Here is an 11,655-nt window from a genome sequence, read left to right as displayed (position 1 = left end):
AGCCAGGGCGTTGTATAGCTGTTGCATGACTTCTAAGCACTTGTATTCTAGTCCTCCAGTTATAAATGCCAGCATTCCATTTGTTTTGGTCATGATATTTTAATAATCTATGGTCTGCTATGCTCTGCACAAACTGCTCCGCAGAGAGGGAGGCATTGGATAAGGAGGACATCACATCACGATGACTCCTCTGATAATCAGGATGTGGAGGAGCCAGCTGACCAGGTGATGCAAGACGGTGGATTACTTGGACCACAGACAAGGCACAATGAGCTATGCACAGGAGAGCTTCAGGAAGTAGCAATACATTGTCATTTTCTATAACCTTCTTCCTCTTCCAGAAAGATTCTGCTAAAACCTTACCGTTAATCAGTCCAGATGCTGCCGCTTTCATTTTGCACTCAATCATCCAGCACCCAGCTGCACATCGGCAAGGCTGAGGAATGGAATAGACATGCCTTCGTCAATCACCTCAAGCCCATTGAGAGAGCAAAGATGTAAACGAGATCCCACGTGGAACCAAGAATTGGAATGAGAAGCAACAACAGTGAATAAAAGATTTACTGAGCTATCTAACAGACATAAGATATATTCTATTCATTTGTGTGAACCCCAAGTGTGGCTAGGTGCTCTTTTAACTCTCTTTTGAGTGATTTTACCAGGTACTCTCCTGTGCTTGCTGCCCATGACTTGGGAGAAAGTTAACGACCTTGATCTGCTACCTGAGGTCTGGAGGGCCTGGCACTCTAAAGGGATTCAAGAGGATATTAGATGATTACTTGAATAGAAACAATGTGCAGGCGTGCAGGGAAAATATAGGGGAATATCGCTAAGTTTGCCAAGCCAGTGCAGACAAGTTGGGCCAAATGGCCTCCTGCGCCATGACAATTCTGTGATTCTGATCCTGGACTCAAATCTGCGTGCAATAAAAGCCAACATATCATTTGCCTTCTTAACTACTTGCTGTACCTGCATGCTTGCTTTTAGTGACTGGTGTAGTAGGACACCCAGGTCCCTATGTACATCAACATTTCCCAATCTATCACTAATTAAATAATACTCTGCAATTCTATTTCTCCATCTGAAGTGGATAACTACACACTTTATATTGTACCTGCCATGTATTTGCCCACTCACTCAACTTGTCTAAATCACATTGAAGCCTCTTAACATACTCCTCACCACTCACATTCCTCAGTGTAAAGATGGAATTTTGTCTCTTAATCATACTCTAATAGACTGATGCATCTGTGACAGGTAGGTTGGTGATGTAGATTTGTCCCTTATGTTTGTTCTCAACCTGCCGTAGCTTCTATATCCTCAGTCAATAGTGGAGCTACCAGATCAAAGGATATCAAAGTCCCCTTCCCAGATTTTTTCTGGGCCGTTGTTACTCTCAATGCTTCTTCCAAGTGGTGCTCAACATGGAATAGTAATTCATCATCACAATGTTGTGTATTTCTAGAACAACTCCTTCCCAACTGTACACTACTATGCTACTACGTGTCACAGACAGGATAAAGAAAGGCAACCCGTATTTCTTTCCTCTCCCCAATTGTCCATAAACAGAAGGTGTTTTGACTTATTTTTAAAGTATGTTGTGGTGTGGTTTCCCCTCGTTTGGTGTGTGTGATCCAATTTACTAATAACTAGCAGCAAACATGCTTTATGATTACCTCAGGGTGGTTGATTTCACATTCAAAACCTGGGGAGTGGTGGGGGGATTTGGACTGTTCTCAACTGCACACTCCATCACACATGCACGCGCACATAACCACGCACACGCTCACACTAATGGGGGGATATAGAAAAAAAAGTTTTACAAATATGAATAAAACAGTACAAGAACCACAGAAATTAATGTTAGTTCCCATGGTTTCCAGAGTCCAGGATCAGAGTCCAACAAAGAGTTCTTTCAGGTAGGAGTTAGCTGATTGCTGGAGTTGTAGAATTCACTTTGCAGTTGGTGCTGATACCACAAGATGAAGTTGGTACACAGAGACTGAGTCAGTTCTGCAAGCAATAGTAGGAAATCTTCCAGCAGAGATGGGCTTTGAGGAGCAGGTTGTTGTTCAGCCTGGAGTTCTGCTCCTTGGTGTTCACCAGTTGGATGTTAAACAGAGAGCGCATGTGAGGCCACAGATGTAATGGTGAAGCCTATTGAGGCCTATTAATGGCTGATTGCAGTTTAACAACCAGTTTCTGACTAGAATCCATTGTTCCCCTGAGGAGATAGATAAGGCGTCTATTAGCATTGGTTCCAGTATAATGAGTTTTGATCTCTCTCTTTTGTGATAGTTCATGCTGGGGAGCCAATTCATCTGTATACCCTCCACTTTTGTGGATTACAACAAGGAATCTGTACAATGAGGTATGAGACTCCACAGGCTGAGAGAAATTCTCGTAATTTCTGTTGGTGGTTTCCATAACAAATGGCCGGTCCTGTGGTCATGTGATTTGTAGCAGCCATCCTTTTTGGCTCAGCAGAAAGTCAATTTTCTTTAAATAGCAAATTAATAAGGTTTTGGATTTCTTTTCATGTCATATTTCCTCCCATAAGTCCAAAAGACGTGCTTGTTAGATGAATTGGACATTCTGAATTCTCCCTCAGTGTACCCAAACAGGTGCCTTTGTGAGGCGACTTGAGGATTTTCACAGCAACTTCATTGCAGTGCTAATGTAAGCCTTCTTGTGACACTAATGAAGATTAATTAGTGCAGCAGGTTATATTCAGAGACGGTGATGGAGGAGTATCTTACATTGACTAAAAAGATACTATTCTGTCTGGCTATTACTGAGTTTGTCGGTGGGACAACTCACCTAATTTTGGCACGAGTCTTGAAATGTTAGTGAGGAGGATTGTGCAAGGTCAACTTATTAAAGTCATGCTGAAATAAGAAATTTTGGCCATGACATTAAATAGACAAATTAATTCATTTTTCTGAAGCAATTTGAATTCTTGATTTTCCCCAATGATCGATTTTCAAATAATTTTACATAAGTTGCAGTTATTAATTATCTATTTGGCGAAAACTGTAGAAAAATACTGAAAATACACAATGGAGAAAAATACGATTTTCAAATGTTTCCTGAATAAATAACATACCATTTGCAAACTCAAATTTACAAAAGGTACATCTGAATCTGGTAGAGTGGATTTGCCCGAGTCCAGGTTCATAAATCCAGCTTGGCTCCCAGTCAAACATCATTACAAACTGCCTGAAAGAAAAAATGACTCATGTCAAAGTACAGTTCCGCGTGTGTTCCATAGAATCCTACTGAAGGAAGCTATTTGGCCCATCAAGTCTGCACCGACTCTCCGAAAGAGCACTCTATTTATGGCCACTCTCCCACCCTATCCCCGTAACCCCATGCATCGATCATGGCCAATCCTCCGGGTCTTAGCCATGGCGGCACTCCCATCCCCACCTAATAAATGCTCAGTGAGCCCAGTGGTAGTAGCAACACTCCGGTTGTGGAACCACCTGCGACAGCATTTCGAGCTAACTGAGATGTCCGATAAAGCCCCCATCTGCAACAAGCACAGGTTCACGTCGGCGATCATGGACATCACCTTCAAAAGGTGGAGACAGGAGGGGGGATGCTGACAGTCAGGGACTTTTACACAAACAACAGCTTAACAACGCTCAAGGAACTGACAGAAAGATTCTAGCTGACTGTGAGAACAAACTAAGGTACCACAGATCAAAAACATCCTACGAAGGGAAACAAGGACATACCCACAACCACCACGACAATCACTGCTGGAGGACCTGTTGGAAGCAGACATCCTAGGGAAAGGGAACTGTGGCGACATGTACGGTTGACTGCTAAGGGTGGGGAGCAATACCCAACTGGACAAGACGAGGGAGAAGTGGGAGGAGGACTTGGGGTTTGAAATAGGGTGGGGACTGTGGAGTGAAGCACTGCACAGGGTCAACTCCACCCCCACATGTGCAAGGCTAAGCCAGTTGCAGCTAAATGTAGTTCACAGAGCCCCAAACCAGAACCCAAATGAGCAGGTTCTTACCGGAGGTGGAGGAGAAATGTGAACGGTGGAAGCTTGGCCAACCATGCCCACATGTTCTGATCTTGCCCCAGACTTGTTGGGTTTTGGACAGCCTTCTTCGAGGCAATGTCCAAGATGGAGGGGTTGAGGGTGGAGCCGTGCCCAAGAATGGCAGTGTTCGGGTACTCAGAACAGCCAGATCTATTCATGGGGAGGAGGGCCGATGTCCTTGCCTTGGCACCTGCCGGCGAATCCTGCTCGGCTGGCGGTTAGCAGCACCACCCAAAGCTGCAGACTGGCTGTCCGACCTATCGGAATTTCTCCAAAATGGAGAAAATTAAATTTGCGGGAGCCATTCACTCGGCTGTTCCAAGACCTGTTTGTAGCCAACAACTAAGAAGCCAAAGAACAGGAGGGGATAGTCATGACACAGCAAGGAAGTTGGGGGGGGGGGTGGTAATAGGGGAGTGAGGGGGCAGGTGTGGTGATATACATCATTGTAAGTACACAAAGGGTTAATGTACATACACTGCACCTAGCTAGACACTAGAGGGAACACCAGAGACATGACACACAGACAGTCAACCAATAGGTCAGTAAGATAGGACACGACCAATGGGCAGTCACAATACACACAGAGGTGACACTACCACAGGAGGGCATTACACCAACCCATATAAAAGGACACATCGCACATGCTCAGTCTCTTTCCAGTGGAGACACTCAGTGAGTACAGACACAGGGTTGATTGAACATCACACCCACCACGTGGATTGTAGCAGACTGGTTTGTCAGTCTGAGTAGCTATAGCAGGATTAACAGTAGCGTCGAATCCAAGTAGGAGAATTGTTAATAGTTTAATAAACGTGTTAAAGCTATCTCCAAGTCTGAACCTTCCTTTGTCAGAGTGCACATCAAGGAAGCAGCGTATGCTACGTCAAGAGAATAACAAAACAGCAGGGAGACATGGAACCCAACCATGCCAAATAAAAGAAGCATGAGAAGCAGTACCACACTAACATAACAGGAACAGGGCACAAGCACAGATGAGGGAAGAAGGCAAGACAACTGATGGGCAGGGGAAACAGCCAGAACCAAAAAACTACCGGGGAACAGAAAACAGGAAATTGCAATCACCACTGTAAATAATGCAAGAGAAAGAACGACGATGTATGTATGTAAATAATGGAAACCATCCGCCTGTAAATATTTTTCTTTATCCTCTGTCTCCCACTGTTTTTTCACACTTCGAACAAAGAACAAAGTAAAGTACAGCTCAGGAACAGGCCCTTCAGCCCTCCAAGCCTGCGCCGCCCATGCTGCCCGTCTAAACTAAAATCTTCTACACTTCCGGGGTCTGTATCCCTCTATTCCCATCCTATTCATGTATTTGTCAAGACGCCCCTTAAACATCACTATCGTCCCTGCTTCCACCACCTCCTCCAGCAGCGCATTCCAGGCACCCACGACCCTCTGTGTAAACAAACTTGCCTCGTACATCTCCTCTAAACCTTGTCCCTCGCACCTTAAACCTATGCCCCCTAGTAATTGACCCCTCTACTCTGGGAAAAAGTCTCTTGACTATCCACTCTGTCTATGCCCTTCATAATTTTGTAGACCTCTATCAGGTCGCCCCTCAACCTCCTTTGTTCCAGTGAGAACAAACCAAGTTTATTCAACCTCTTATCCTTGTTTTATATGCCACAAAAAACTCAATGAAAACATTTTTAAAATGTTCTTTTGCCAGCTGACAAATTAATTCTTTTAGTCTTCCATTTATTTTCTGAAGTAGGCCCTACTCTCCTCAGTGACCACTGTCAAGGGCAATCAAAGAGGACAGGATAGGTCATTACTGTATCCACTGCATCCGCAGAAATCGCAAAATTAACCCAAAAGATGAAAGTTAAATCTGAATTTTAAATGAAGCTGGAATTCTGATTTGGAATGACCCAAGTTGAATGCTAGCAATGTGCTGCCAGAGTTAAATCCCCAAATTCAACCTAACTCTTATGTTTCCATCAATTAGGGATGGCACGGTGGTGCAGTGGTTAGCGGTACTGCCTCGTGGCGCCAAGGACCCGGGTTCGATCCCGGCCCATTGTCCGTCATTGTTCGTGTGGTGTTTACACATTCTCCCCGTGACTGCATGGGCGTCACCCCCACAACAATGATGTGCAGGGTAGGTGGATTGGCCACGCTAAATTGCCCTTAAATTGAAAAAAAGAATTGGGTACTCTAAATTTATTTTAAAAATGTTTCCAGCAATTAGCCTAACTATCAAAAGAAATTCCCACACACAGACACAATTTATATGTTGAGCCAAATAATATTTGCAATATAAGTCGAATAGAAGATAATGTTCATACTACCAGATCTTACAGGAGAGTTGTGAGTAAACGGGCAGATATTTTAAATTTTATTGATCCAAAATGGACTTAATATAGAAACATGAAATGTTTTAATTTTGGTTTGAGTTTTAAAGGGATTTGTGAAGGCAATAGAAAGCGAACGTGAAAGGGAAAGTATTTATGAGAACAGGTTTCCAGCTGGAGTGGAGTCGGTGTTCGTGAAGAACACGGATGATCAGCTTCTCTGTGGTGGAGTATGCTGAAAAGCTGGGAGAAGTTGTGAACTGAGAAAAGCAATTTATGAAGAAGTTTGTTTGAATCTGTTTTCGGAAAGCCGCTTAGCGGGTTTTGGTTCTGAGAAGTCTGTTTGCAGTGAAAGGCAATTTCTTGGGTAACATTTCTTGGATTTTGAATTAAGAATCTGAAAGGGCTATTGCTAAAAGGTTAGTTTCATTGTAAGGCATTTTTAAGGGTTACCTTGCAAGATTTAGATAGTCTTGCCGATGTACTGCACACCTATCTTTGGAAGGGGAAGGTATATGGATGTGGCATCATGATGTGAAATCATTCATATCTACTTCAGGCAGGTACCTGCTACTGTATACTCCTTTGCCATGTCTATTGATCTTTATGAGGCATACCTCTGTTGCACTGAAATTCAAAAAAGCCAAAAATCTCAGATCAGCACCAATTTCTGCTGTATATTTGAGTACAAGCTCTCCATCCCAGCTGTTTAGGCATTTATGAAAGATACGGCAGCACGGCAGCACGGTAGCCTTGTGGATAGCACAATTGCTTCACAGCTCCAGGGTCCCAGGTTCGATTCCAGCTTGGGTCACTGTCTGTGCGGAGTCTGCACATCCTCCCCGTGTGTGCGTGGGTTTCCTCCGGGTGCTCCGGTTTCCTCCCACAGTCCAAAGATGTGCAGGTTAGGTGGATTGGCCATGATAAATTGTCCTTAGTGTCCAAAATTGCCCTTAGTGTTGGGTGGGGTTACTGGGTTATGGGGTTACTGGGTTATGGGGTTACTGGGTTATGGGGATAGGGTGGCGGTGTTGACCTTGGGTAGGGTGCTCTTTCCAGGAGCCGGTGCAGACTCGATGGGCCGAATGGCCTCCTTCTGCTCTGTAAATTCTATGAACTTGCTCTATACTTCCGCAGTGTGAAGGAGCTCTGTCTTAAGGGAGGGTATTCTTTTTAATTTCAGAAGTTCCTGCAATTTTCACATTCCACAGTGGGTTACAGCTCCACGAAACCAATGTGCAGGAGACCACAGATGCGAGTTGCAGACTTCCCTGGACCTCTTGAGCATTTGCGTCTGCAGGTAACATCTGTGCTTTTCATAATCAGGCATTCAAGATCCAATGCTATGGCTTTGCAGCCGACAGTTAGCCTTCAGGCCAGCAGGTTTTTTCCCCTCTACTGTCACCAATACATGATGCTAACTGCTGGTATTTTGAGCTACATCCTGTGCTCCTTTCTCAAACTATCTAAATCCCTCAAAGTAATTGGACTCCAGCTGATGCTTGCAAACGATGAGAGAGTAACACTGGGTGCAGTGACATGCTGGTTTCTTCTGGAACTCCAACAGGTCTATGGAAATTCCTGAAGAAACAGAAGAGGAACATGTATGAATGTATAAAAACAGAACAGAAAAAGACCACCTGGCTCATTGCAGTCATGATGCAACTAATGCACATCCTGAGCCCCAGCAACCTCCCCCTCGATCACTAACTGTTATAACCCCGATGTGGAGATGCCGGCGTTGGACTGGGGTGAGCACAATTAGAAGTCTTACAACACCAGTTTAAAGTCCAACAGGTTTGTTTCGAATCACTATCTTTCGGAGCACTGCTCCTTCCTCAGGTAAATGAAGAGGTGGGTTCCAGAAACATATATATAGACAAAGTCAAAGATGCAATACAATACTTTGAATGAGAGTCTTTGCAGGTAATTAAGTCTTTACACGTCCAGCCGGAGCAACTGGAGAGAGGGATAATGACAGGTTAAAGAGGTGTGAATTGTCTCAAGCCAGGACACTTGGTAGGATTTTGCAAGCCCAGGCCAGATGGTGGGGGTGGATGTAATGCGACATGAATCCAAGGTTCCGGTTGAGGCCTTACTCATGTGTGTGGAACTTGGCTATGAGTTTCTGCTTGGCAATTCTGCGTTGTCACGCATCCTGAAGGCCACCTTGGAGAAAGCTTACCAGAAGATCAGAGGCTAAATGCGCTTGACTGCTAAAATGTTCCCTGTCTGGAAGGGAACATTCCTGCCTGGCGATTGTCGCGCGATGTCCATTCATCCGTTGTTGCAGCGTCTGCATGTACCACGCTTCGGGACATCCTTTCCTGCAGCGTATGAGGTAGACAATGTTGGTCGAGTCGCACGAGTATGTACCATGTAGCTGGTGGGTGGTGTTCTCATGTGTAATGGTGGTACCCATGTCGATGGTCCTGCAGAGATTGCCATGGCAGGGTTGTGTGGTGTTGTGATCGCTGTTCAGAAGGCTGGGTAGTTTGCTGCAAACAATGGTTTGTTGGAGGTTGCGTGGTTGTTTGAAGGCAAGTAGTGTGGGTGTGGGGATGACCTTGACAAGATGTTCGTCTTCATCGATGACGTGTCGAAGGCTGCGAAGAAGGTGTCGTAGTTAATTTCTACCTATCATCTATGCTTCCTTGCTTACCGCGGATTCAACACTAACCAATCGCACAATCTCTCAGGAGTGGCAAAAAATAGGTTAAATTAAGAAAAAGAAGCTCTGGGGGAATTCCTCCTCAACTACCAAGAAAATCAAAGAAGTTCCACGAGACCACAATGATACGTTCGCCCTTAACCACCTACTTTCTATTCGTAGATAGATTAGTCAAATTTAGGAACTCATCCAGTTTCCTCTGCAATGTTTGCAGCAAATCTGCATTCACTGAAACTTTTCAACACTGCAAAAAGAAGCCTAATTATATCTTTGGAGAGATGAGAAACCTTCAGCTTTCTCCTGCTCGTGTCAAATTCAGAATGACTTCATCAAATGTACTTTAAGATATAAAAATGAAGGACACTATTCCATTGTGAGTTTATTTGTTCCCAGCATAATTTTGAGACATTGTTATGACGGGGATGGTTGGAGTGCACCATTTATCAAGTTCCACTATGTTGCAGGTCGATTCATTAGTTTAAAACTTTAACTCACTCACCAAAATGGCCAATATTTACCACTACTGTTTGACTCAGAACTGATTTATTACAAAACAAAACTTTAAAAAAATAAGTTACAAGATCTGGTACACATACAATTGTATTCTGAAAGTGTAACAACATAATCCTTTTTTAAAAATACCCCAGCATTCACGTGCGCGCACACACACAAGGACCGAAATTCTCCGCTAGTTGTGATTCACTTATCCCCTCGCACACTCGACTGTTGGTTTCCCAGCGGCGTGGCTGGCTTCAATGGGAAATTCCATCGCCAGCAAACGGTGCACTGCCGGGAAACACGCGGCAGGGGACTGGAGAATCCCACTCCTGGGGCGTCATTCTCCGACCCCCCAGCGGGTCGGAGAATGGCCGTTGGCAGCCGTGAATCCCGCCCCCGCCGGTTGCCGAAGTCTCCAAAGGGAGAAAAGTCGGCGGGGCGTTAATGGCGCCGCTGCCGTCGGAGAAGGTCACGGGTCTGCGCAAGGCAGCCGATTTTCGGCCTGCCGATATTCTCCCTTCCGGATGGGCCGAAGTCCCGTTGACGTGATGACCGTTCACGTCGACGTAAATTAAACCTCCTTTTCATCGGCGTGACCCTGTGCTCCAGGTTCACGCTGACCAGCGTGGAGGTGAGTGACGGCCTGGGGGGTTGGCTCTGGGCAGGCGATGGCGTGGCCGCAGTCTGAATGCGTGAGGAGAGGTGTGTCTCGGGTTGTGTGTGTGTGTGTGTGTGCGGGGGGGTGTGTGGTTAGAGTAGGCTAGGCACCGGGGGAGTGCCGGGAGGGGGTCCGTGCTGGGGAGGGGGATGGGGGGGGGGTCCGTGCCGGGATGGAGGTTGGGGGGGGGGTCCGTGCCGGGGAGGGGGATGGGGGGTCCGTGCCGGGGAGGGGGATGGGGGGGGTCCATGCCGGGGAGGGGGATGGGGGGGGGGGGGGTCCTTGCCGGGGAGGGGGATGGGGGGTCCATGCCGGGGAGGGGGATGGGGGGGTCCGTGCCGGGGAGGGGGATGCGAGGGCAAGTGAGTTGGTCCACCTGGCCAGGTGCCAGCCTCCAACAGTTGGACCCATGCGGTCCATGCCACCTGGCTGGGGGGAGGAGGGGATATGGGCAATGATGACATGTCGTCGTTCCCCTCCCCCCCACCAGGCCGTCATGTTTTCCGATCATCCAGCGATGTTGGCCGCCGTGGCGGCAGCCGCTCATGTCTATGTTGCCCTGGATGAGGAGGAGGAGGAGGAGCGTGCCAGAGAGGCGGCGCAGGCTGCCGCAGAGGGACAGGCGGCAGCCGCCCAGGCTGGAGGGACACCTGACCGACAGGACGAGGAGGGGGAGGAGGACTTCGCGGCCCCACGGCAACGGAGGCACCCGAGGGCGCCCCGTGTGTACCGGCCCCGGCAGTCATACCAGGACCTCACGGACCGGGAATGCAGGAGACTCCGGATGAGGCGGGAAACCGTGGCACACATCTGCCACCTGCTGGCACACCTGTCACCGCGTGGCACTGGCGGGGGACACCCTCTCCCCGTGTCCGTCAAGGTTACGGTGGCCCTGAACTTTTATGCAACGGGGTCATTCCAGGCACCGAGTGGGGACCTGTCCGGCATATCGCAGACATCGGTGCATCCGGGCAGTGACAGATGCCCTATATGCCATGGCGCACCGCTACATCCGCTTCCCTGTGGACCGGGCCAGCCAAGATGCCCGGGCCGTGGGCTTCTCTGCCGTGGCCGGGTTCCCCATGGTCCAGGGCGCGATCGATGGGATGCACGTCGCCATGCGGCCACCTGCAGATAACAGGGCCATGTTCACCAATAGGAAGGGGACCTATTCGATGAACATACAGGTGGTCTGCGACCACCGCATGATGATCCTGCACGTCTGCGCCCGTTATCCAGGCAGTGTACACGACTCATACGTGTTGTCGCGGTCATCCATCCCCGGCATGTACGAGGGACGCCATCCCCGGCTGAGGGGCTGGTTGCTGGGCGACAGGGGCTACCCATTGCGATCGTGGCTGATTACGCCTATACGGAGGCCACGCAATGAGGCGGAGAACCACTACAATGATGCCCATGTAGCGACAAGGGGAGTGATAGAGAGGTG

The 11,655-nt window shown here is 47.6% G+C and overlaps 1 long non-coding RNA gene across 1 annotated transcript; it reads right to left on the bottom strand.

Annotated features, from left to right (window-relative positions):
• Positions 1 to 543: 543 nt before the first annotated feature.
• LOC140386807 (uncharacterized) lies at positions 544 to 7,091 on the bottom strand. The gene is made up of 3 exons (XR_011933678.1): positions 6,835 to 7,091; positions 3,107 to 3,219; positions 544 to 2,224 (listed from the first exon to the last, which is right to left on the bottom strand). It is a non-coding gene; the product is annotated as an uncharacterized lncRNA (long non-coding RNA).
• Between the last annotated feature and the right edge of the window lie 4,564 nt (positions 7,092 to 11,655).

The sequence above is a fragment of the Scyliorhinus torazame genome, chromosome 12, assembly GCF_047496885.1.
Source record: "Scyliorhinus torazame isolate Kashiwa2021f chromosome 12, sScyTor2.1, whole genome shotgun sequence".
Taxonomy (NCBI): domain Eukaryota; kingdom Metazoa; phylum Chordata; class Chondrichthyes; order Carcharhiniformes; family Scyliorhinidae; genus Scyliorhinus; species Scyliorhinus torazame.
The sequence above is the reverse complement of the archived record's forward strand: the minus strand, read 5'-3'. Positions and strand labels throughout refer to the sequence as shown.